This window comes from Lissotriton vulgaris, chromosome 3_1, assembly GCF_964263255.1.
Source record: "Lissotriton vulgaris chromosome 3_1, aLisVul1.2, whole genome shotgun sequence".
Lineage (NCBI taxonomy): Eukaryota > Metazoa > Chordata > Amphibia > Caudata > Salamandridae > Lissotriton > Lissotriton vulgaris.
Window position 1 is genome coordinate 1,077,348,033 of NC_141689.1, and position 26,259 is coordinate 1,077,374,291.

Consider the following 26,259-nt stretch of genomic DNA (forward strand, 5'->3'; position numbering starts at 1 on the left):
GCCACTGGATTAAAGCAAGCCGGGCTGAAGACGGCTGGAATGCCAGAAACCGGTCCTCGGAAGCTTGTTTCCGGTCCAGGGAAGGCATGGCTTGGCAGTTCAGGCTGGACTGTTCCCATGAGGCACAGGGTCAGACTGATTTGCATATAGCCATGTCTGAACTGGGGTGGCAGAGTGGGCTAAAGAACGGTGATGGATTAAACCCAGATCCTTTGACTGGGTGTGAGTGTTTGATAGGTTCAGATGCTCCGTCCATTACCACCCCCTTTTGTTCCGCTTTTGGCCGCCATAAGTGTGGCAGGGTATGCTCAGACGTGAGTCCCTTGCTCACTTTGCCACTGGATTCAAGCAAGCCGGGCTGAAGATGGCTGGAATGCCAGAAACCGGTCCTCGGAAGCTTGTTTCCGGTCCAGGGAAGGCATGGTTTGGCAGTTCGGGCTGGAATGTTCCCAATAGGCACAGGGTCAGACTGATTTGCATATAGCCATGTCTGAACTGGGGTGGCAGAGTGGGCTAAAGAACGGTGATGGATTAAACCCAGATCTTTTGACTGGGTGTGAGTGTTTGATAGGTTCAGATGGTCCGTCCATTACCACCCCCTTTTGTTCCGCTTTTGGCCGCCATAAGTATGGCAGGGTATGCTCAGACGTGAGTCCCTTGCTCATTTTGCCACTGGATTCAAGCAAGCTGGGCTGAAGACGGCTGGAATGCCAGAAACCGGTCCTCGGAAGGGAAGCTTGTTTCCGGTCCAGGGAAGGCATGGCTTGGCAGTTCGGGCTGGACTGTTCCCATGAGGCACAGGGTCAGACTGATTTGCATATAGCCATGTCTGAACTGGGGTGGCAGAGTGGGCTAAAGAATGGTGATGGATTAAACCCAGATCTTTTGACTGGGTGTGAGTGTTTGATAGGTTCAGATGCTCCGTCCATTACCACCCCCTTTTGTTCCGCTTTTGGCCGCCATAAGTGTGGCAATTCGAAACTCCAATGAGGCCAACATTTTTAAATGTTCCTTCATTTTAGATATGTGATCTGCCTTCATGTAGTTTCCTGTCAATCTAAAAATCAATTTGCTTGTAGTAACATGGAAGGCTAGAAACCCTTACTTCGCTAGTATGACGTTACTATATAAAAATGAAGGAGATTTTAAGTCATAGACACACTGAATGTAGGTGAACCCTTATTAACGTACTGTTTTATCCTTTTAAAAGTATGTTATGTTGCAAATATTTATACTTTTTCTTAGCTGGTTTCATGTCTACTTCAGTAATAAGTATTGCAATTGAATCCTTCATGTTATTCCTCTACTGCTACCTGCTCTGTAGGAAATGTTTTAAATTCAATATCTCATATTCCAACAACAAGACAGCTGACAGTCTGCTGCTGCTCTTGGCAGTGTGTGTTTTACTCAAGCATATCATATGCCTTTCTAACATGGATGCAGAAGATATTTCTTAATTTCCAGAAAATGTGCCCACTTTTTTTACTTCCTGTGCCACTAAACATAATTTACTAGAGACATTCAAGAGTGGAAACTTTTCTCTCAAGGATGGTTCATCAAATCCCTGCAAAGTGAAGCCACCTTATAATTTGCGTGGCGCCACCAACAAACAATTGAAATTGTGTTAATACCTTTTCTATAAGTTCCCTTTTGTAACTCGAAAACAAGTATTCACTCCAGTGAATTTCATTGAAAAAAATGATGCAGCCTTATGAAAAAAAACTAACAAACAAGTGGGTGAATTACACCCCAAATTCTATTGGTCTGATTTAAAATAGTACCATTAACCCAGGGGGAGGGCTCTCCCCAGTTGCACTGACCTAATAGGAGTAGGGACCTTAACTTTTCCCCTGGTCCTCTGGCTCCTCTTCAGTCAATAACTGCCTGATATTGACCCCGTCTCATTGAATAATATTGCGTAATCGCTTTGAAGTCAATCCATTTCCAATTATGCAAATATCTTCCAGAGAAAAACTCCAGATGACATGAGACATGTTACACAAGAGGCAAACATCTATGCCAACTGTACATATGCCAAACGCAAATTCTCCAAAACAGGCATTCTCCTTTACAGCATTAGTAATCTGAAATACCTTGACCATGGGCAGTTGTCTAGCACATCCGCGGCTCATTTTCCAGCAAAACGCCAAAGATTAACCTTCAAACCGCATTTCATTGACATATCACTAATACTGTGGGACGTCCTCCATCTCTTCACCATGTGGATCCCATTTTGGTCCCTATTGTAATTTGGACAACCACTTTGGTAAATAGTTTTAAGACTGCACCTTTCTACAGCTTTCAGAGTGCTTAGCTGCCTTTAACACTAGATAATTCTATGGAAATACCTTACACAAAATTTACGAAATTGAATAACGTCATGTTTTTCTTCTCTTTCAGCTGGGGAGGAACATCAGAACATTTCGTTCATCAAGCAATGTAAGAACCCACTCGCTGCATGTTTGCATTATATGTTTAGAACTTTGTTTATTCATCACATTTAGGATTTTGTAGGTACGGTTCTGAATAAATGCTAATTCATAAAGCTTTGAAAGGCAGTGACTCGTAAGTGGCTTGGCTTCACTAGCTGGCCATTTACAAAATCAGAACGAGGTACGCAAATTATCCAGATATGCAACCTGTCTGTGTGGAACATCTTCAAAGCATCTGAGTTTATTTAGTAAAGTTCAATGTAATACAATACATAATAAAGAAATCCTAGTTACATTAAAGAATGTTACATGCAATAATAAGATATATATGAAAATATAAAAAGAGAAAGGGAAGAAGAGGGAGGACAAAGAAGAAACCAATGGGGCGATGGGAGCAAGGGAAAGGAAACATATACAAACTGTTATAATCTTAACTCTGTAATATTTTTTAAGTAAAAGCAATAACACATGCAACAGTTTTATATGCATAAAAGATAATGTTAGGAAATATCAGTATCAAGTTACAATAAGGTCAAATATCTAAGGGAATATTAATGAGAACTTGTTTAAATAAACGAAAAAAACAAGTATATCATGGAGGTTTTTGAACTTCGTCAGGAGTTTGGACTGATGGAGCACTGTGTGAGGCATTGTGAGTTATGTATGAGGATATAGGGGGCCATAAAAGGTCTGTTTTGATGGACAAAGGACTAGGGGTAACGCAGTTAGTGTCAGGTCTGTGATGGGAACAGACTGAATTCCACCAGGCTCTGAAGGTGACTTTCTCAGCTTGTTTCCAATTAGAAGTAATTAAGTGAAGAGCTATTGCCAATAACAAATCTATGATTTTGGAACTGGAAGGAGGTTGGGGCCAGGAAGGTGATAAAGAGCCTAGAAAAACATTGGAGGGGGAGAAGGGAATTTTTGTTTTAAAGATTTTATTAATTTGTTACCAATTGCCAAAAACAATATATAGAGGGGCAACCAAAAAGCATGGTGTAATTCTTCATTTGTGCACAGCAAGACCAACAAATAGGAGTAGAATTTGTGGTGAAGGAGGCTAACTTTGCGGGAGTAAATAAAAGACGTTGATAAACACAATAGAGGGTTTGAGATGTATTAGCAGCTCTGGAGCTTTTATGAATTTTGAGCCACAGCGTCTCCCAAAAGGAAGTAGTCCAACATTCCAGGGGATCACTTTCCCAAGCCAGTTTAACTTTAGTTTTGCTCCTATCAGGGGATAGAGATAAACACTTATATAAAGATGAAGCAGAGGAAGAACTCGACAATAAGGGGAAGAGCGTGGAACAGCTAAGTGAGGGGGAAGGCAATGATGGTAAGGATCGAAGGTATTGACATAGTGAAGAATACAAAAGATCGTATTGAGTTTTATAAGAAGAAGGTAAGGCAAATTGTGCTTGAAGATCCGGAAAAGATAAAGGGATATTAAGTAGTAATAACTGTGAAATCCAAAGAAAACCCTTATTTCTCCAAGATTTCCACTAAAAAGTAAGGTTTTAAATGCGGAGTAAAGAATTGTGCCAAATGGGCTGTTGATCTAACGAGGAAAGAGAAGGATAAGAGGAAGGCAGAATTGGAGCAAGAATTTTACGAGTATTAGAAATGAATGGGCTTCGGAAAAAAGAAATATTATTGGTAAAGGCAAGAGATTCTTCTAATTTAAAAGGTGCTAAAAAATCATTTTCTATAGTCAATCAAATGAGGGCAGGCATATTCTGATCAAGAAAAAAGCCAATGGTAAGATTGTTTTAAAGAGAAGGCATGAGGGTATTTTTTGAAATCAAGAATTTTTTGACCTCCAGAGGTTTTGTCCGCCTTCAAAGAAGATAGGGTTATATGTGGAGATTTGTTTTTCCAAATAAATTTTGTTAAAAGAGAGTCTATTTTTTTAATTAAGATTCAGGAATACGTACAGGAATCATAGAGATGATGTATAAGATTATGGAAGAAAGCATCATTTTAATGGTGTCTAGTCAACCCCACAAAGAGAGAAAAAGTGGATGCCAGCGATCAATAGAGTCAGATAGAGTCTTAGTTATGTGGTCAAAATTAAATTTGAGTGTTTCCGGAATGTTTGAAGAAAACCCCAGGCCTAAATATTTTATTTTTGATGGTTGCCAAGAAAAAATGGTAGAACTGAAATCCTACTTAAGGCAGAGTACATTTAGGGGAGAACTTCACATTCACATATTAAACAGATCATAGCTTCTTGAAAGGTATGGGAAGAAGCATCAACTGTGATAAAAGCATTGAAAAGAAGTAAGAGACGTGGGAGGAGTAGATTAGCGAAATGTGCATAAAATTTAATAGTAAATCCATCCGGACCTGGAACTTTTCCTCTTTTTAATACTGAAACTGCATGAATAATTTCGGAAAGGGGGATACCTACATCTAAGGAAGTAAAATCAACATTGGGGGTGGATGATCAATAGCTTGAAAATAGGAAGCAAGGTCAATTGAGGTTGGATGGTGTTCGGGGGTATATAAAGTTTTATAAAAGTAAACAAACTCATTTAAGATGTTGTTGTGTTTAACTAAGGAGATACATCATTATTCCGAATAGCATCTATCCTAGTTCGATCATGTTTGTATTTTTTAATAATTTGCCAATAATTTCCCCATTAATTTTGACCTCCACAATAACGCATGCTGCTCTTTAAAATATATGAAGAGGCGGCTTCCGTAGATGTTTTGTTAAACTTAAATTTTGCTTCAATAAGATTTTTTAAGGAGGATTCAGAATTTGAATGATAGTAAGTATATTCAAGTTGTTTAATCTCAGCAAGTAATTGGGACGTTTTAGCTTCAAAGGATTTCTTCTTACGGGAGACAAAGTTCATAATAAAGCCCCTGGCAGCTGCTTTAAAGGAGTCCAAAATCATAACAGGAGAAGTGTTCAGGGTAGAATTTATTGAAAAGAATTCAGATGCAAACGAGGTGAATTGGATTGTAAAAGTGGGATCAGATAATAAAGCATGTGGAGTGAAGGGCAATACATCAAAATCTACAAAAACTGGGGCATGATCCGAAATTCAAATAGATCCAATTTCGGATTGAGAAACCTGTTGAGATAGGGATTTACTGAAAAAGAGATAATCTATTTGGGATTGCGAGTGGAGAAAAAGCTATATTCTCGAGTATCAGGGAGCTTCCAGCACTTCTGACTGTATTTAGATGTGTAGAGGTGAGCATTCAGCAGAGTGTCAGAGAAATGATGGTAGAAGTGTAAAACAAATGAGATGAACACACAGTGTATATATATGTTGGTGTCCTCAAATATTTGAAATATATTTCGAACATTTAACTGCACTTCCCCGCCATCACAAGAATGGTCATACTGCAGGCACATTTCCCATTTTAAAACGTTTTCCGTAAGAAACGAGAAATAAAAAAACACTTTGGGCCCAATTCACAAATTGCACTTTGTAGTATGTTATGAAGAGCAAGAGGGCTTTGTGGATGGTTTTGGGTTGGAGGGGCAGCTGGAGTGATGTCAACCACCCACACAAAAGTAAGCCAATTGCTTTACTTTGGGCTGGAGAAACGTAACTTACAGTTTTGTAGTAAGTTTACACTCAGAGATTGTGAATAACGAAAGCAGAAAAGTTGATATCAAACTGTTAACATATTCAAAAGTGTAAGTTATATTTGTGAAACCAGCCAGAAGTATGTAGAATCAATGCACTAAGGAGGTGGGATTAGGGAAACCAGGCATTAACATGGAATGTGTCTGCTCATTATTTCCTTAGGTCCATGTTACAGCATTCAGAAGTTGCACAAAGCTGAGACAGAAAGATTTGTGAATCAGTTCTTCAGTTGTAAAGTCCAACCATGAGTGGGGGGGTAGCAAGATAATCTTTCCAACTTTCTTGTGATCTTTGTGCTAAGCTGCTATTTTGTATTATGTCTAAATTTGAAATAGTATTTACAGTGTTTAGGGAATGCATAGTGTTTATTTCAGCTCATCAAAATAAAAAAATGTACTCATGAATCATACATAGTCCAATGTTCTCGATGAAATAGTGTTGGAAGTAAATCCGAAATCTCTCTTTCTACATTTGTTGACTCATTCCATTCATTCAATATACTTTATTTGGCTAATATAACCATAAAAGGCAACAGCAATAAAACATACAGTTAAAAATACAAGTAATATGGGGGCATGGCTTAGCAAGCCACCATGGCAGACGTGTGCTGAGCGAGCTCGGTCCAGCCTGCTTTTTATCCTGAAATTATCCTAATTCCTCCTACACCCAAGTGATCCTGGAGGCGGCTCTGCAATGCTGACATACCTCTAGAGACGCCGGTGTGATTTTGAAGCGCACACAATGCTGCTGAAGGAGAGATCGCGCCATGTGTGGGACACGGCCTAGTTACCGGTGGAGGAGCCGGGGTGTTGCGTGGTGATTTCCTTGGAGCGCTGATAGACGTGTACTGGTCTGGGCCCCGCCCGCAGGCGATGTAAACTATCTTGAGTGCCCCAGAGTCATCGAGGAACCGCGGCAGCGGCTGGGAGATTGCCTGCCGTCCAACTGCTTTGCAGTGAGATGGGCGGCGAGATTAAAGGGAGAAAGATGGCGGCCGGACCGGGCCGCGCTGGTGAGGAGAGGCGTAGTGAGGCAGGGGCAGCAGCCGTGATCTAGACCCCTGATTATCGGGGAGCTTCCCAGTGGTGGGCGCCTCGGTGGAAGTGAGGCCGGTGACCTGAGTGATTGGGCAGCTCGCCGGTACCCCCCCCCCCCACCTGGGGCCGCAATGAGGGTTCGGCGGCATGACCGGGGGCGCATGGGGAAAGACTATGTGAATTGGCTCTGGGTCGCCCCCTTCTTCCCGCGCGCTCCCCTGCCGGGGGCGCTCTCGGCAGTGGCCTGTTGGATCTTGGCTCTCACCAGCGAGTATGGTGAATTGCCTGGGATGCCCAGAGATATTGTGGGACAGCGGCAGCGCCCCCTGGGGTTGACCGCCCCCTCTCAGCTCGGCCTGAGCGGGACCGGAGAAGGAGGCACGGCGGTCGGACTGGGCTGCGCAGGAGAGGCGAGCCGGAGAGAAACGAGTACTGCGGCCTGAAGTGGAGTCCCCTGGTGTGGGCGAGTGGACAGCTCATCGCAGCGGTTCCCCCCATAACCAGGGCTTAAGCCGGGGATCGGCTGCACAGCCGGGCAGCAGGGGATCGGCGGCACAGCCGGGCCATTTGGATACAAACTGGGTGCTCTGTTATCCCGCCCGCCAGGACCCCCCCCCCGGGGACACCTACACAGCCGATCAGACCACAGGGCCCCTGAGATTAGTGATTGCTGCAGACCGCAGTTGGGGCATTCAGCCAGGGGCGCACTCGGGCCCCCTCCATCATCTCAAAGCGTGCTAACGTCGGCGGTCGGTCGGACCAGGGCCCCGGGGGTGACTCGCAGGCCCTGGTACTGGGGCAACCCCCGGATTGGAGGCATGTGGAAGTGGTGGTGTTTCTTAAGCCCGGCCAAATCCCGGAACAACATGCCTCATATCGCCCCATCTCCCTTCTAAAGAGGCTAAAATCTTTGCCAAGGCGCTGGCCAATTGCCTCCTGCCTCACATCTCAGTGCTTATACACCCTGATCAGGCTGGATTCATGCCCCAGAGGGTGACCAGGCATAACTTAAGGTGAGCACATGTGGCGGTGGCGGCTGTTTGACAGACGGGGGAATCAGCGGCACTCCTTTTAGCGTACATGGACAGGGCATTTGATTCCATAAGTTTGGTGTTTTTATTTGCATTATTGCACAGACATAATCTTGGCCCACTTTTCCTTTCTTACCTACTGCTTCTATATATGGATCTGACTGCGATGGTACGGGTGGCGAGTGCGGTCTCTTCCACCTTCCCTATTAATTGGGGTACATGGCAGGGATGCCCCCTGTCTCCATCTTTATTCGCCCTAGCCATGGAGCCGTTGGCGGCATGGGTGCGCATTGATGCGCAGGTCCGGGGCTTCGAGTGGGCTCTGTCCGACAGGATCGCACTATACGTGGATGATGTCCTTTTTTCCTCACAGCTTAGGCAGGACTGGGCCTCGACTCTTGTGGATCATGAAGACGTTTGGGGAGACGTCGGGATGATATATGAACCCCCCTCAAATCTACACTGTGGGTTCTGGGAGATCGAACAAGGGTGGGCGACTGGGCAAACGCGATCCAGTTGGCAGTTTGAAATACTTAGGGGTGTTCCTTTTGGACGTGCTGTATATCTCTTGGTTGCAGAATCTGGCCCCGGTATGGGAGTGAGTTCGTGCAGATCTTAAGTCCTGGGCGCGTATGCCCTTGACTTTGTATGGCAGATCGGCAATATTCAATATGGTGGCGCTTCCTCGGCTACTCTACCAGATACAGAATCACCCATATCCGATCCCACCCAGATGGTTCCGGCTGGTGCATTCTGTGCTTGGGCAATTTCTGTGGGGGGGGGGGCAAAGTGCATGTGGCTCTGCGAACATAATTTCTATTCACCTATTGTGGAGGACTCGCGTCCTCTGTCATTCTCTCGTGCTGTATATCTCCTGGTTGCAGAATCTGGCCCCGGTATGGGAATCAGTTCGTGCAGATCTTAAGTCCTGGGCGCGTATGCCCTTGACTTTGTATGGCAGATCGGCAATATTCAATATGGTGGCGCTTCCTCGGCTACTCTACCAGATACAGAATTACCCATACCCGATCCCATCCAGATGGTTCCGGCTGGTGAATTCTGTGCTTGGGCAATTTCTGTGGGGGGGGGGGCAAAGTGCATGTGGCTCTGCGAACATAATTTCTATTCACCTATTGTGGAGGACTCGCGTCCTCTGACATTCTCTCATATTACCAGGCCTCACACCTACTGGTCCTCAACGAGTGGTGGTATGGTGAAAGGAGAGACCCGGCATATGCGCTGGAACGACGACTCCTGGGGCCCCATACGTTACATAATATTCTGTACCTGGCGCCGCTGCGAGGCACGATGCCGTCAGCGGGTGGTATTCCTGATCTGGAGGCAGGTGCTGCGACGCATAGGTTGGTGGAACACCCTGACTAGGGAGACCCCCCTTTGGAATAATGGGCGGCTGACTGAGCTGGGGGCCTTGCAGGGTTTCCGGGGATGGGATGATATTGGTATTTGAACTCTGGGGGATGTTATGAGGGACTAGACACTCAAGTCTTTCGGGACCTACAGAGGGAATTTCTTATGCCTCAGTCACAATTCTACTGGTACCTCCAATTTCGCCATGCTCTGTCCCCTAGTTTGGAAGGCCTGGAATCTCTCCCTGAATTCAGCCCATTGGAGGTGAAAGTCTTTATGGGAGATCTGGAGACCAAAAAGATCTCCCGGATCTATCAATCCCTAGACACGCATTGCTCCACCACACTTCAGAAGCTTCGGGGGGACTGGGAGGAGGATGTGGGCTCGCTGGAGGAGGAAGATTGGAGGGAGGCTTGGCAGACCCACGGGGAGCGGCCATAGCAATGCGCCTTCGCCTCATCCAGTTTGAATATTTGCACTGGGTCTACTTTACCCGGGCTCGACTGTGGCGAGCGGGTTTGATTGCCTCCCCGGAGTGTCTTAGATTGGTCAGGAGGAGGGCACGTTCATACTTACTATCTGGCAGTGCCACCCTTGGATCGTTTTTGGAGAGGGGTATTCTCCTGCCTCTCAGAGGTCCTGGGGTGGGAGCTCCCACGTACGCTGTGGCAGGCTCTGCTACACGTTATGGAGGGAAAAGGGGGTAATATTTACAAATTACATCTCATGGAACTAGGCTTCACATTGGCAAAGCGAGATCTCGGTCCGCATGGAAGAATGGCTTGGACTTTTGTATGGGGCTAGATTAGCCTGTTTTTGTAGCCACAGGATTACAATGCAAACATTACAAAATATGGAAACGATGGGGGGATTACTGAGGTCTATGGCTGGAGCCACCAGCTGTTGTAGAGGCTCATCCACTGGGGTAATTTCTGATGTGCATGGGGTTCTGGTGGTGCAGGGCAGGCGGGGGGATCCACGGAGGTGTGTGCTATTGTGCTAAGAGTCTTTTGTTCTGTATAAAGGCTGTGGCCAGGACTATGCGGACTCTGTGCGACTTCAGGTGGAGGGGTGAGAGAGGGGTGGAGTTGGGGGTGGTTTGTTGTATTACTTTGCTTATTTTCATTAAGCATCTTGATGTTACTCACAAAAGTCAGTTTCTCCAATGGTAATGTATGGTTTAATTCTTCAGATGTCTCTGGAGTGCAGAGCCCTGCGACGTATGTGCAATTTAACAAATAAAATATGTTTTAAAAAACAAATACAAGTAATACAAATAGTGCGACCATAAGAATAGTACAAAGCAGAATAAAAACCCAATATATCTTACAATTGGAGCAGTGCCACTCTATATCGAATAGGTCTTAATTCATGACTAGTTATGGGAAGAATTAGACAGAAGTAAAGTGTACATTTCTGTATACATATAGGGACTCCAGAAAGTCATAAAAGGGAAGAATCTCGTTTCAACCCCCTAGACCATTTTAAATTATATTAATAATTATTATGGAGACGCCTGTATTGTAATTAAAAATCTTCCTACTACACATACAACATTTAAAAGGCCCATATTTATCAACAGGCTAGGAGCTTTATCCCTATTAATTGTTTTGAAAGTAATAAAAGGAGGTTTTAAAAACTCCTTCCGCTCATCTACGAACCATAAGCAGTCCAGCAAGGTATGTGGGCCACTGCATTTTACCTTTAGCTCACATGTACACAAGCCCAGTTCATTTCTCATTGCAGTTTTTATATTCCTGTCTGCATTACATGGGTTCAGGCCAACTCTGAATTTCAGAGCCAAGTTTCTAAGCTTAGGACTTGGCACGGTCTCAATGTAAGGGAACATATGGTCATTTCTCAAACCTTTTACCAGGAACTGGGTGGGCTGTTTGCTCCCCAGATAAAGTAAATATTCTTCTCAAGCCTTTTTGGCTATAATAGCGTATAGCTCCTGTTGTCGGATCTTCTGCCCTAAATTACATTGTTCAGGCTCTAGGGATAGTTCAAAGCAAATCTCAATCAGTATACGTCTAACTTGAGATGCCCAATTCAATTCATGTTCCTCTATTTCTCTTTATCAAAGGTGTGAATTTTTGGGGGTTCCTTCTCTATTCAGTCTCTGTTAGAAATTCAATGTAGCTTGCAATCCCTGATAGTTCCATGTTTTAAGTTGGCATTCGGCTCTCACAGCCTGGATCATAGTTGATGATGGGAGAGCAAGAAGCTGTTTCACACATGTGCCCTCCTCAAAATTCTAATCCAATTTACCACCTTAAGATAGAACCTCCACTCTGTTTTGGAATCGTGGGTGAACCATTGCATTAAAGGCTGATAGAATTGGCCACAGAGACGGGCCTCCATATTTCCGCTTGAATTGTTTTAGGCCCAATACTAAGGAAATTGCCTTTGCTTTTAGTGATTCTATATGATCCCTCCAATTTAATTTGGTATCGAACCACATACCCAACTATTTATATTTGTCTTCTACCACCTCAACTTTGACCTCTCCCAATTGCCAATTAAAGGTTCCCTTTCCTTTAACAAGCACCATTATTTAAGATGTTTCTAAATTGACTGTAAGGCATTTCTTTAAACAATACTCATAAAAGATATCCAGTTTCTTTAGCAAACCCAATTCTGTCATGTATACACTGACTAGATCATCAGTCTATTACAGATATGGAATATGGGTCCCCCCATCTCAGGGCTTAAACCACCGGCATTAGCAACGTATTTGGTAAGTCGGACAGGAACAATGAAAATAACAGTGGGGCCAGAACGTAGCCTTGGCGTAATCCATTCTTTATCTGTAGCTTCTTTGATAGTCTCCCAAGGATATCGAAGAATACCCTGGCTCCCTTCTGTGAGTGCATTTACGGAATTAGTGAGAGTAACGCTTTATCAATTCCAATACACCCAAACATATTCCACAGTAACTTACGATCAACCAAATCAAACGTGGCTCAGAAATCTACAAAGCAGCAGAACAATCTGCCTCGTAATTCTATTACCTTTATTGCCATTGCCCATAGGCTAAGGCAATGATCTATTGTTGAGTGGTCCTCTTTAAAGCCACCTTGCTCTATTGGAATCAAGTTATTCTGCTCTACCCAGGCATTCATCTTTGAGAAGACTTTCTCCCCCACATCCAGCAAGCTAATAAGGCGATAATTCTGGGGCTGTGCGGCATCCTTCTTTTTATATATAGTGGTCTGACTATTGCCCCTTTCCAACTTTCCGGGACAATCCCAGAAGTTAAGACATTTCGGAAGATGACATTTTAAAAAATTATCCCACCAATCCACATTATTTTTTTACATATTTGCTGGTAGATTGTCTGGCCTTGCTGCTTTAGTTATTTTTTTATAGGGCTTGGATTGTTTCTTTTATGTTTTGGAAAGAGAAATACAGCTCTATTTCGTCCCCAAATTCTCATCTGACCTGTTGCTTTCATACAGATTGCTCAAATAATTAATCCCACTAAGCACCGCATTTCCCATTGCACATTCCCCCGCCGCACCAATTGTCAGAATGATCTTATATTATTTGTGCCTATCACTTCCAACATTGTTTGCCAATTTTTTATCATATATTCCGATTTCCTTTCCTTCAACTTAGTTTTATACACAAGTTTTACCAATAAGAGACACTACATTGGTACCTTATCCTGTCTTTTTCTAAACAGTATTTCGCATTTCTATACCCTCAAATTAGGCTCCTACACGCATTCCTAAACCAACCATTTATTTTCTTCCCCTTCTCGTAACCACCTTTCTTGGTTGCAGACCCTGATTTTAGTTGTCCCCTTAAACAGTTTACCACCAGCTCAATCACTTGATCATACTGTATTAGGAGATTCTCTCTTTTCTCTGGTCTACCAAGAAAAGTATAGTCACTCAGCTCATTAACAAATTATAAACTATCCTCGGTTATACGGGGGGTTATGCGTTGAGGATGTTCTATCTGCAGCGGGATCACTCTATCTCTTTTCGGTCCTTGTTCTATCCTGAGTAATACTTGTAAGGGCCATTGATCACTGCCTTCATGTTGCAGCACTTCAAACCCTTCTACTTTAGTTAAGTGGCAAGCAGTTTGAAGGCGTAGTCGACTGGGCAGCTCTGGTTACCTATGAGAAAAATCTTTGCTCAGGGCGTTCAGTATCTACGCTTCAATCTGCACAGAATAGCCCTATAGATGCTATGAAAATTGCTAGGGATTCATCTCAAGCAGAACCACCTGTACTACGGAAGATAACTGAGGACACCTGTGCCATGGTTAATAAATCTGTAAACAATTTATCGCTAAAAGAGGGATCCAATTTATCGTTAAAATCTCCTAGGATCATTATCAACTGCGATGCATTTTCTCTACAGATGAGCTCCAGATCTTCCTCTAACAGTTCCAACTGCCCTTCATAATCTGTTATAGCACCTGGCTGTCTGTATATATTGACCATGATTATTTGTCTTCTTGCCCGCGTGCCACTATAGAATTCTATCTGGATAGCTAATAGCCATCGACTTTTCACTTTTATCCTAGTTACTTTATTGGCTATTTTTAATGATATTAAAGTAATCAATCTCCCTGAGTGGCCTCCTGGGTTCGTTGGCACAGATTCTTTAGTAAGCATAAAAAAAATATCTATTGCTTCTGGTGCCTCGCACAACCAAGACTCCTGTGAGCACATATTTTCATACCTTCCTAACATCTCTCTGAGGGTATCTTGGGTTAGCTGTCTCTTATATCCCCCTATATTACACGTCAATATCCATAGGTTGTGTGAGTACACTGTCTCCTAATCCAGATCACTCAACTCTCCCATTATATTATCATCACAACTTGCTATTGAGTCTGATTGGGATTCAAATCGGTTGCTCAATAATGGACCTTTTGCACCATTTGCTATGGTTACTTGTAGACGCACCCTGCTTCTATCAGTGTATATTCTATTCTGTGCTCATCCTCTGGTATGCCATATTGTATTGGATCAGGGTGTGGTCCTGCTTGGTAAGAGAGAGCACCAAGGCTCCCGGTATTATTCCTCTCTGTACCCAATTCGCCAACTTGCACGAGTCTAATCCCCTCATTTTCCAGTTCTTCCTCAGCCCTTACTGCCTCTGCTTTACACATTCGGAATAGAAGAGGACTTTTGTCATCTAATTTCCTTCCAAATTTGTTTTAAATCCTATTTGTCTTATATCATCTGATATAACCTCACCCAGGGTAGGACATTTAACCACCAGTATTTGTAATAGGGGTGAGCAATCCAGGGGCTTTAACTTCCTCTGACGTTTTCTCTCTATCCTTCTTCCCCATGGTTTCATAAATATCCATATACTATCCCTTTTATTATACTTTTGTTTACTCTTCCCGTCTGTAGGTACTCTATACAGCTTTAGGCATTCTGTTTTCCCAGGTTAATCTGGGGAGGGCGCACCCCATTTTATTATACTAGCAGCTCACCATTAGCCCTGCTATCCACTTTTTTGAGCCCCACTCTTTCTTTTTTTCTCTCTTCTACAGGTCTTCGGAGTTGCATACTTCCAAGCAAGACGTTACTCTCATCATGGCTTATTACTCCTATTTTAATCGAATTCACCCTAGTTTTCTTTTTACTTCTTGTTTAATTTATCTGTTGTCTCTAGCTCTGGGGCCACAGCATGCTTTCCTCCAGTTTTGTTTTAGAACCCCTTTCATTTTTAACATCTTCTGTGTTCTTTCTCCTGTCTTGTAATGGGGTAGATGCCTATTTGTTCTCCAGTGCTGGCCCCTCTTTATTATCAGCATTGAACACTTTGAAAAATATCCATAGGGAGATTTTCGGGCTGTGTGTGTTCTCCCTCATCAGTGAGGGTTATGCATATACCTCCTGATCTCTCTTCTCTATTAATCAGTGTACTAGAGTAGGCATACAATTGTCAATTTGTTTTAGCTTCTCCTCGATCTTCTGTAGCTTTTTTGGGGTTTCCCCTGACCATTATTCTAGACTAGGGCTTCTAATATTGCCTGAAGGTTATTTTATTTAAAAACATTGCTTTTGGTAATGACAAGGCTGAGGTTGCTGTCATGTCTAGTGCCAAAGACGACTGTATGGTATTGGGGGGATAAGGCCTTGCTGAGGGGTACTCTTCCCAGTAACTCCTAGTGAGTCATTTACCCTGCTCCCCATTCCCTCACTTCCTTGCCTAATCACTGCTTGATGCAGGACTTTTCAGTCTTCTCTGTCTTCCATGGGGCTATCAATTCCACTAGGGGATAGGCAGGGTGACAATGACAACCGAGGCTCAGATAGAAACAACCCCTCGCCATAGATACCCTCTTCATCCCCCAATACTTGGTCCAAATCTGGTAGTGTTTCAAGAATAATAGAGTCACTTGCTATACACATTACACTCTTTTTGCCCTTTTTCAAGTCATTACCTTGAAGATTTCCAGGCAGTAAAGGTGTTTACGGGCGTCAGGTTTCCTTTAAAAATATTTCCCCACAAATTATTTTATAGATTGTCCCAGGGGTGTTCCACTTGCTTCTTCCACAGTGAATACCAGAATATCTAGCATACTAAAAGTCTAATTCTCTTCTAGGGGATCAATAGTAATACTATCTGCTGACTTACAGTGATGTTCCATTTTATGCTTGCCCTTTTTTAGTACACCATTTTTCTGTCCCTTATTAGCCCCACGTGTTTTCCCTTTTGACGGCATTCGCCTTTGTAACCTCCGGGTCAGTTACTCCAAGATAGTCTGTCTAGTTCTAGACAGAAGCCAAGAATTATCTGCAACACACTACCCCAAGGTGATAACACGCGGGGAGTAGGAGCAGGATAGGGTGCAAGTTCCCCGGTTGCTCCAACGTCCTGCTTCACCTGCTCTCTCCTGTGCTCTCCTGCTTCCGTACCTGAGGCTAGCCCCATTCCGGAATGTGCCAAGGGGTTGTTTCCTCTTTGTCTCTGGATCTCCATCCCTGCACTGGATTCTGCTGGAAAGTCTCTGGACCCGGGGGTCTCGAGGTCTCCCCTGGCTCCCTTAATCCCCTGACGCCATTAATGCTCACGATGCTGCCTATGTCAGAGGTAGGTATCTGTGGGTGACCAATGGCTTGGCAGCTCCGTAGCTCTGACAGCTCCCGGCCCCGGCATCCCCAAGATTTGCTACACACTCCTTCTTATCCAATAGCACAATGACATCACTCTGTAAGGCGCTCAGCAGTTGTTGACTCTCTTTTTGTTGATCAGCAAATAGAATTATTATCAGTGGTGCGTCGAGCTGAGAAACAGATCGTAAAAATTACAGAAAAAACCATAGTTAAACAAGCATTGGCTAAACCAACACGCCTGGTTTTATTTTGGTAACAAAAGCAAAATTAGCATATTGTAGTAGCAAGCATATCGTTCAGCTGTAAAGTAGTACAACATGCTGTTCAATGTAATAACTTAAATGGAATTAGAATAATACAGTTAAGCAGCTGTTAACATTAAGTGAGAGATGAATAGTCCACTTGGCTGAGCCAAGACTTAATTGACACATTCTCAAGTCAATGGCTGATTGAGGCTAGTTGAAGAAAGCCAATGGTTAGAGGGGCAGAGCCTCAGCCTTCTCTATGTATGTTGTCAGTAAACAGCTCGTTGAAGAGCTGGAATGTCCAAACCCAGGCCTAAAAAGGTGTCCAGAAATCTAATTTGATTAACTTCTTAACTTCTAACTAACAGTTCCAATATGCTTAAGACACTGAAGTGAAAACATACACAACTGAACTATTAAAATAACTCCTAAATCAGTATTTTATCAATCAAGGAAATTTGTCTTCACCAATAGAGTTTCGAATCAGATCTTAATACGTCCATTCCAATGAGCTTGTGGGAGCCTCATGGAACAAACAAGGGCAAACATTTGGATTGATTATGCTTGGAAGTTTACTATTTCTGAAGCCTGCCTTGGTAGGGTGTGTGAAAATGATGCCTGAGAGCTGGTACTGTAAATAAAGCCTGAACAGCTTAAAGAATCAATATGACAAGGATTTACAAAGGGATTAAGAGCATCAAGTAATTGCACCTATCATTCTCTTAGGCCTGCATCCCTGTAGGCCCTAAAACTCCTTATTTGCAGCTACTAAAACAAGCTTGTTACAATGCATTTCTTACAGACTCTGCTTACCAGACACCTCCGCCCAGTAATAACATAACCCACTGTCCTCACACGAAGTCCTGCGCTTCACACCATAGCCCACACGCACCCAATTTCACCAATGTGTTTTCACTTTAACTCGGACCGTAGCAAGAAGTATATTTTTAGGAGGATAGGGTCTTCAGCTATGACCAATCATTAAAGTTGTGCTCTATAGGTTAATTATTTCCCAAAAACTGATTGTACTGCTAAATAACAACACTCAGAATATTGTGGTACAAGAATGTAGAGGACAGAATATTGAAGGATTGCATATAGGGAAGTAAAGAATTAGTATTCCCAACTTCACATCTACATACCTTGAAGATATGTATGTTGTGTTGGTACATATCTGTGGAGTACGGTACAGAAAAGCTATACTTGCTTTCTGTCGATATTTTGGATTCAATATTTTGTCCTAGATGTACAGTGCCATTATTATTCTGGATTGATATTCAAGTACACACCGTGTGATTCTATGTGAAGGAACTTGTGGATTTTTAAGGTAATATTAAAGCACACTCAATCAGCTTTTCACAATCCAATTTTTAACTCTGTCAATCTGGTGGGATTTAATGTAGAAAGGTGTAACGTTGTAAAGTAGGCTTACTCACAACTTTGTGTGCTATCTTCTTTACCTTCACCCATGAGAGTACATATGACCCCAGTCTTGCAATCACCCCACTGGCTACCTATAGTGAGAAGAGCAATGCATGAATGTCAATTCACCAAAATGCCTGGGGTAGCGGAAGTGAAAGCCATTTAACCTTTACTTTCTCTAACACACACATGCTTACACATACACACATATTTCCACATACACACACTCGCTTTCACATTAACACACTGTCACCCGCAAGCATGTACACAAAAAACATTCAATATAATGTTATACTTACCTCAGCTGCCAGGGACGGTCATATTCCAGATAATTGTGAACCGTTCCTTATTACACTAATAGTAGTGAATAATACAATTATATTCACCACTAGTGTAATGCAAAATTGACAGAAAACAATGAACGTGCAGCACCAACCGTACTCATGAGACGAGCTGCCCTTGTGTTCCCGACACTGATTTTGCCACCTTTCCGGCTAGGGGTCATGAAGGCAATGCCAAGGTTTGCACCGGGCAAGCCAAGGGTAACAGCTGCGACCCCCATTGTCCATGGGGCAATGTTCAAGGTATGTTGCACTGTTCACAAAGCATCTCAGGAAAAGGACATTGCAACCCAGTTTTGCACTGCTGATCATCATACCAACTTGCCATAAGAAAGTTTTGAGGCCACTGCTTTCACAGTAAAAGCTGCCAAGCTCTGGGACACACTACCAGCCAATCTTCAAAGCATGCAGGAGCACATTCACTTCAGAAGACAGTTGAAAACATGGCTATTTCCAAGACATTCACACATTCTGGCAACAGAACCTGGAAACACAGTCGCAACCTCAAGCTCAGTCTTTAGCTCACAATCTAAAGATTGGAAACAACAGAACCAGCAACCTACTTTCAATAAGCAGGTAAGTTAAGGAGGGTGAACCTGTGCTTTTCTGGCGTGTTAAATAGTTCTGTAAGTTCGTACATAATGTTTTTGAATACCATAACTCTCAGCAGTTAGCAGCCAACTGTAACTTGCATCTCTTATCTTCACATAAGACATACCTACTACACGAATTGTCCATCCCCAGTACTGTGCAGCCAATGAAACAGCCATCACTAAATGAACAGACATGGAATAACTAAAGAGATCTGTCACACATTGCGGGCAATCAGAGGACTTTTATCTAGTTCAAGACTGAAGATCCGAAATATCTATGAACTATGGTCACTTCTTTACATCTTAAAAGGTTTCCAGATATTAGATGATAGTAACAATGCACATCCCAGCAGATCTCTCCATCTCTATCTTGCTCCAACAATAAGATCTACGACCCGGAACTATACAGTAGGGGGCCTATTTACTAAGATTTTACATCAGTGTTGTGTCAATTTTGTGGCTCAGCCTATGTTCAAAATCATGTTTGCATTTACTTAAACATGCAAAGCCACTTTGTGTGGCTTTGCATGGTTTAATAAATACAAAGTAAAGCAAAGCAGTGCATAATGCTGCCTTGCATTACCTTGCGATGAGAAGTAATTCCATGGGTAGAACATGGGCGTTCCCATTCAAACACCAATGGATTTAGAGATTTACTACTGCTAGTAAACCTAGGAATGTGTCAAAAAGCTATTTCTTCCCCAGTGAGGTGTAACAAGCATGCTGCAACCCCTGACTTTCCTTTTGCGACCCCTGACATTGCCATTGCCTTTCTGGCGTCAGAGGAGGCAAATTTAGTGCCTGAAACACAAGAGCAACTCATCCTAATGGACATAGCTTGGGGCTCTAATTTCCAGGTTTTCTGTTATTTGTATATTACACAAAAAGTGAATAATATTATTACAATTACTTGCAATATATCCCTGTCTGGCAGCTGAGGTTAGTAAAAAAAATGCTTTAAAATGTATGTTGTATTCATGTTTGTGGGTGAGTGTGTTTATGGGAGTTAGTGTGTGCATGTGTGTATATGTGTAAGCATGTGTGTGTGCGTGACAGTAAAGGTCAAATGTTGTGTGATGTCACTTAAGCTTCACCTGGCAGTCTCATGAATTGAGGGCTGTGATAACAAGTAGAAATATCTTTATTTATCCTTGATACTTCCTCATTCTTTGTGTGTTGCAGAATGCAACAGAAGGAGGAAAATGCCTCTAAGAATTGTTTTTGTGCAGGATGGTGTCTCTTTCTGGACAAAAACAATCCTGTTCGCAACGCAGAAACCCTTGCACCATCACATAAGTGTGACTGCTTTGACTCTAAGCAGCACACAGACAGCCAGTGCTAGGAGACATCAGGAATCCATCATATCTTTGTAAAAAGGCACAATTCTGCTGTCCGCCTTTCACGCAGAGCTGCGCAGAAAGTTTCCTTTTATATCTTTCACACTGCGTCATCCACCACACTGCTACGATAATGTCACCTCAGTGATCATCACGCACAACTTGGAAAGGCTTGCCACATAGGATCACAAAACAAAGACAACACCCTCCAGCCACACAAAAAGCTATGTGGTGTAGTACGCTGCCTATATGGGTAAGCACTTCAGCGCCACACATAGATATAGTAAGCTATATACAATGTGCATTGCAATACAATATTTATCATTTGTGCTCCACTAAAATTTGTTTTTATCGTATTCAAATATTTGTTTCCATCACACTACAGGATTATAAAACAAAATGTGCTTCATTTGTGCTTTCATAACTGCTGGCATATATTGAAATAATTGCACAGTTCACCAAAAGGTATTACATATTTGTGAATTAGCAAAAAGTTGATATCCTACTGTATTTGTTTTCACATTACGTGTATACAAGGTCAGTGAATTATGTAATTCTGCGGCTGTGGCATTTTCAGCATAGTTATGAATTTGCTGCATTTGCCACATGATCTGTCATCTGCTGCAAAATCTGCAGATTTTAACAAAAAAGCTAAGTTTGTTTCTAGTTCAAACAGATCGACATTTACTATAAATGCTGCAACATGTGCTGCAGTGAAGTGGAAGATCCTTTACAAAGGTTGACTGGTCGCCTTTCAGTTACTTACAGCTATATTTTAATGTGGAACTGGTACTAATGAAATGAAACCTTTTCCTAGACAGATCTAATGTGTAAAAATAACACAATGATTAAATTATACTATAATGATATGTGCTGCATTAAGTCCCATAACTTGTGTGTTCTTGCCACACAATTTAGTCAACATTTCCGCATAGTGTAGGCCACCCCTGCTGCATATTTCAAGTGGCCCCTCTGTACCTCATAGAGATTGTCACATAGGCCACTTTACAAAATCCTCTCACTGAGCAGTCAAAGAAAGGGAAGTAAACATATCCACATTAACCCCTCGCGTGCTTCTGTTGGTCAACGGCCGTCGCGCACACTACCTTCGTAGTGCTGCGCACGTCCGTTGGCTGACGCGGACCCTCTCACTCCGCTAAACTGCAACGGAATTGCAGCCGCGGTTAAGTGGTTAAAAGAATAAGCACCTATTTTTCAGAAGACATAGTCCGACATTTAACCTTTCTTGGAACATACAGCAAATGTAACAAGACAAAACTAAATTTAAAGGCATTTTAATTGTTCATTCACCTTCTGAACTCCTGCATCTCAATAATGTGCCAACTGCCCCAGTCATTTGGGGGAAGGGCAAAGATTATGGGCTGGACCGGCCCTCAAAAGCCCCTGTGTCTTACAAATCTCCTGTCTGTACTTGTGTAGTTATTTGGAGTCATCTTCACTTCCCTTATATTCCTCAAACGTGGAAATGAATTTCTTCCTCTGTCTTCTTGTTTGAAACTTGCCAGCAAGGTAGTTGCCCTAGATGGCACTTTGTTCTCCAGGAAGGTCCAGAGGAGCGTCATTGACAGCTGATTTGGGTCATCTATGAAGTAGGGGACTCTAATTGCTGTAATGTCAGGAGGGGAAGTTTGACAGGTCCATATTGTGGGGCTGTCATTGCTCTGTGAGAGAGAAAGACGCATTTTCTAGAAATTGTCCTTGTGACGTTTATACGTAGTTCACCAATGATTCAATGTTTAACAAAATGATAAAAAGATGGTGTTAAACCTGGCATCATTGGCGTGAGTCTCCCTTCCATTTTGATGGATTGCCTCCCCTGTTTTGATATGTTTTTGCTGGTTATATGCTTTGGGCACTGTGCCAGTGCCACAGTGCAAGTGCTCCCTATGTTCAATTGATGTACTAATTGGTGATTCCATGATTGGGTTATTTGATTTACCTGTCAGCCCCTAGTACAGTGCACCATGTGTGCCTAGGGCTTGTAAATCAAATGCTGCTGGTGGGCTTGCAGCACTGGTTGTTCCACCCACAGAAGCAGCTTGTAAAATACGTCTCAGGCCTGCCATTGCAGGGCCTATGTGCAGTCTAGCACTGCCATGTCGACTTGGCCAAGTGCACCTTGCCAGTCCCTAAACCTTCCCTTTGCTTCATGTTAGACACCCCTATGGTAGGCCCAAGGGCAGGGTGCATTGTAAGTAAAAGGTAGGACATACTCTGATGTGTGTAGCATGTCCTAATAGTGAATTACAGCCATTTTGGTTTTCACTATTAAAGGCTACCTGTTCTCCATAGGCTAGAATAGGCAGTTAGAATATTACATTCTTATAATCCTGGTTCAGGGAACATGGTAGATATTCGAATTTAATAAGCCTGAACTCAGAATAATAAAATACAACTTTTAGTAAAGTCGGTTTTAATATTCTGTGTTTGAAAATACCACTTTCAGAAAGTAGGTATGTTCTTGCCTAACTGTCCAGGACTGCCTCTGCTAGGTTGTGTATTCCTTGTCTGGGTTTGTGAGTGGCAGGGCTGGGGGATTCCAGGAGACAGGCTGGGGCAGCCCAGTGGTGAATAGAGATATCTGAATCTAGATGGGAGGGAGGAGTTGCACCTGGGACCTGAATAGGGCTAGGCCTTCTCTCTACAATGCTGGCTCCACCTCCAGTGGCTTGTCTGATGTCTCTGCCCTGCACTGTGAAAGGAGAGGAGGAATCATGTCAACAAAGTGTTCCACAGCGGTATCTTCCCTCCCCTGTGCTGGCTCCACCTCCTGTGGGGCGGCTGATGTTTCTGCCCTGCACAGTGAAAGGAAGAAGAGAGTCATGTAAACAAAGTGCTCAGGAACTGGTTTGGACTTGGCAGAGGCCTCTCTGCCTTCAGAGAACAAAGGATTTTGGGGTATAAATATTGGGGCCCTGATCCCAAGAAATTTGATCACTTGTTGAACAAGAAACCTTTTGCCAAGGTGAAGAACCAAGAACCAAGGAAGCTGCAGGAATTTTACTGCCCCTATGCCAGTGTGCTGTTTTCTGGGTTGGCCTGCAGTGGTTGCTTAATTGCCAAGGAAAGGAGACGGAACTTTTTAAGGACTTTCATCATATACAGAATATTCTCCAAGGGCTTGAACTGTGCTTGCCTCCTACTGAAGTCTCAGGGACAAAAGACTTCACCTCCAGCTCCCCTCTGAATTTTCTTGCTGGGAATTCTCAACTCCAGACCTTTGTGTGTCACTGGGAGCTGGAAGCACAACGCCTCGAGAGGAAGCGTGTTGCAGCCGCAGCTGAAATTGTCGCATCGCCGGAGAAGCGAGCCTTCGCTGCATCTCCCTGAAAGCGTGTGTTCATCGAAGCTGCCTGCTAAGCGTGACGCCATCAAGAGAGTCGCCATCGCAGCACCCGAGAAGCGTATCACAGGGCCTGTCGCGACTCCAAAGTACAAAGTCATCGCAAGGCTGCCAGGGCATCTACGCATCGTCATCACATCGCCGCATCAAGGGCGCCATCTTCTCGCATCGCAACCGGATCATCGCATCGCATCAAGGCGCCATCTTGTGCACCGCAACGGGCCTGCAGGCCGAGAATCTACGCACCACCTCCGCACCGGTAAAGATCGTGACGCATCCCCTACTCTGCGCAAGCATTGAGGCCCGAAGCATCATCTCCCCCGTATCACGGAACCGACGCATCTCCCTTTTTTCGAGCCTTTTGTTTACTTTGCGTTACGCATCCAGGTACTTTGTTGAGAACTTTGTCGCCTTTATCATCAACTTGAACTAAGCAACTTTTTATCATCTTTAAGTCAACTTTAAGTGTAGTATTGTGGATTTTTGTCGTTTGTTGTCTTGTGTTAAGTCTATATAAAGAAAACTTACCAATGCTTAACACACTGCCTCTGAGATAAGCCTGTCTGCTCGTGCCAAGCTACTAAGGGGGTGAGCAGGGGTTATTAAGGAGTGTAATCCCCTTATCCTGACTTAGAAGTAAGGGTCCCTATTTGGACAAAGGTGAATACCATTGCCAACTAGAGACCCCCAGATCTAACAGATGGAGTTTCGAGTTGTTTCCTAGTTCAGGTCATATATGTGAATCTTATACTTACAGGAGGCATCTGCAAATAGGCAAGGTTGCTTTAGTCTGTACAATAATAATTCAAATGTGAATTCTACTGTTGCAAATACACACTGACCTCAAATATATTATGTGGAGACCAAGGTACAATTTATATGTAGCTTAATTAATGCTGGAGGCGATCTTTTAAATATAGCAGGAAGGCTTATTCCTGACACGTGCATGGTGCAACTTTAGTCTACGACCACTCAGAGCTACAGTGACAGTCCTGAAACTATGGTTTAATATATTGCACATATGTATTGTAAAGCCACACTTCAGACTACATGTGATTTGTGAATGGTGCGTTACATGTGGAATTGTAATGCATTTTGTTTATAATTCATTTATTTATCTCTATGAAAAAAATCGCATAGAAATATGGGGCATATTACCAAGCAATAGCGATAATTATCGCTTTTGCTTGGTTAGAGACAAAAATGTACTGCTAAGCTGCGGCGATTTTTATCGCAGATAAACCTTGGTATTACCAAGGTTTATCGCAAATGCGATAAAAATCGGCCGCAATGCATGAATATCGCTGAAAAGTCCGCGATATTCATGCATTACCGAGCTAATGCTCTTAGCCATGTTATCCACCTCCCATTGGATAACATGGCTAAGAACTGCTCAGGGCAGGTGTTAGGTTTTAGAGATATTCGCGCTTAGCGCGAATATCTCCAAAAGTTGGTAATAGGAGATAGCGATGTTAGCGACTGTTTCCAGTCGCTAACATCTTGGCACGCCCACTTTGCATGTCATTAGTGATAAATATCACTGACATGCAAAGTGGGGCCCAAGATGGTTGCTATCTCCCACTAGCTGTCGCTAACTGGTGTTAGCGACAGCTAGGTAATAGGGAGATAATTTTATCTCCGCTTTCTTGGCTTTTAAAGCCAAAAAAGAGGAGATAAACTCCCTTGATAATATGCCCCTATATTTCTACACATGTACATCATATTTAGAATATGATGTACCATACAGCCAATAGCATTTGGAATCATGCTGTATATTAACATCATCAACATTGTTTCCATGTAGCAATGCAGGGCAGAAACATTAAAATGCATCAAGATAGTGTATGTTTAAGTAATTACAATAAAGTGCATTAGTAATATAAAAAAGGGATTTCTACTTATATTACTTACAATCTGGACATGTGTTGGCATTGTTAATATGCATAGCCGTGCTTTCACTTAAGAAAAAGACCAACGCACTCAGGTGCACAGAAAATGGCAGGTATTTAAGGTAATTGCAGTAAAGTGCATTAGTAGTAAAACAAAATAGGAAACTTTAATATGTTACTAGAGAGCGCCCCTGTGATCACATCTTTAAATGCAAAACCTTGCTTTCACCTGGAACTATAGATCAAAACAGTAAAGTGCATCAACAAAAGCAGGTCATAAAGGCAAGTACAGTAGAGTGCCTTAGTAATTCAAAATAATATGTGTTTTAAAGTCCTTCCGAGCACACTCATAAACAAGATCCGAGTTTTGTCAGGAATTCGTCCAACAGATATTCTCTATTCCATTCTGTTGATCAGAACACATATTTCCTCCTCCTTGATCCCCTAGACTTTCTCAGGGCTAGAAAGTATACATAAATCAATCACCATAATATAA

At 42.9% G+C, this 26,259-nt stretch overlaps 1 long non-coding RNA gene across 1 annotated transcript in view; it reads left to right on the forward strand.

Moving 5' to 3' along the window:
* LOC147727427 (uncharacterized) overlaps positions 1–2,439 on the forward strand; it is a 113,157-nt gene extending 110,718 nt beyond the window's left edge. Inside the window, exon 3 of the long non-coding RNA XR_015309477.1 lies at positions 2,401–2,439. This is a non-coding gene — a long non-coding RNA (uncharacterized LOC147727427). The remainder of the gene's footprint in view (positions 1–2,400) is intronic.
* The last annotated feature ends 23,820 nt before the right edge of the window (positions 2,440–26,259 follow it).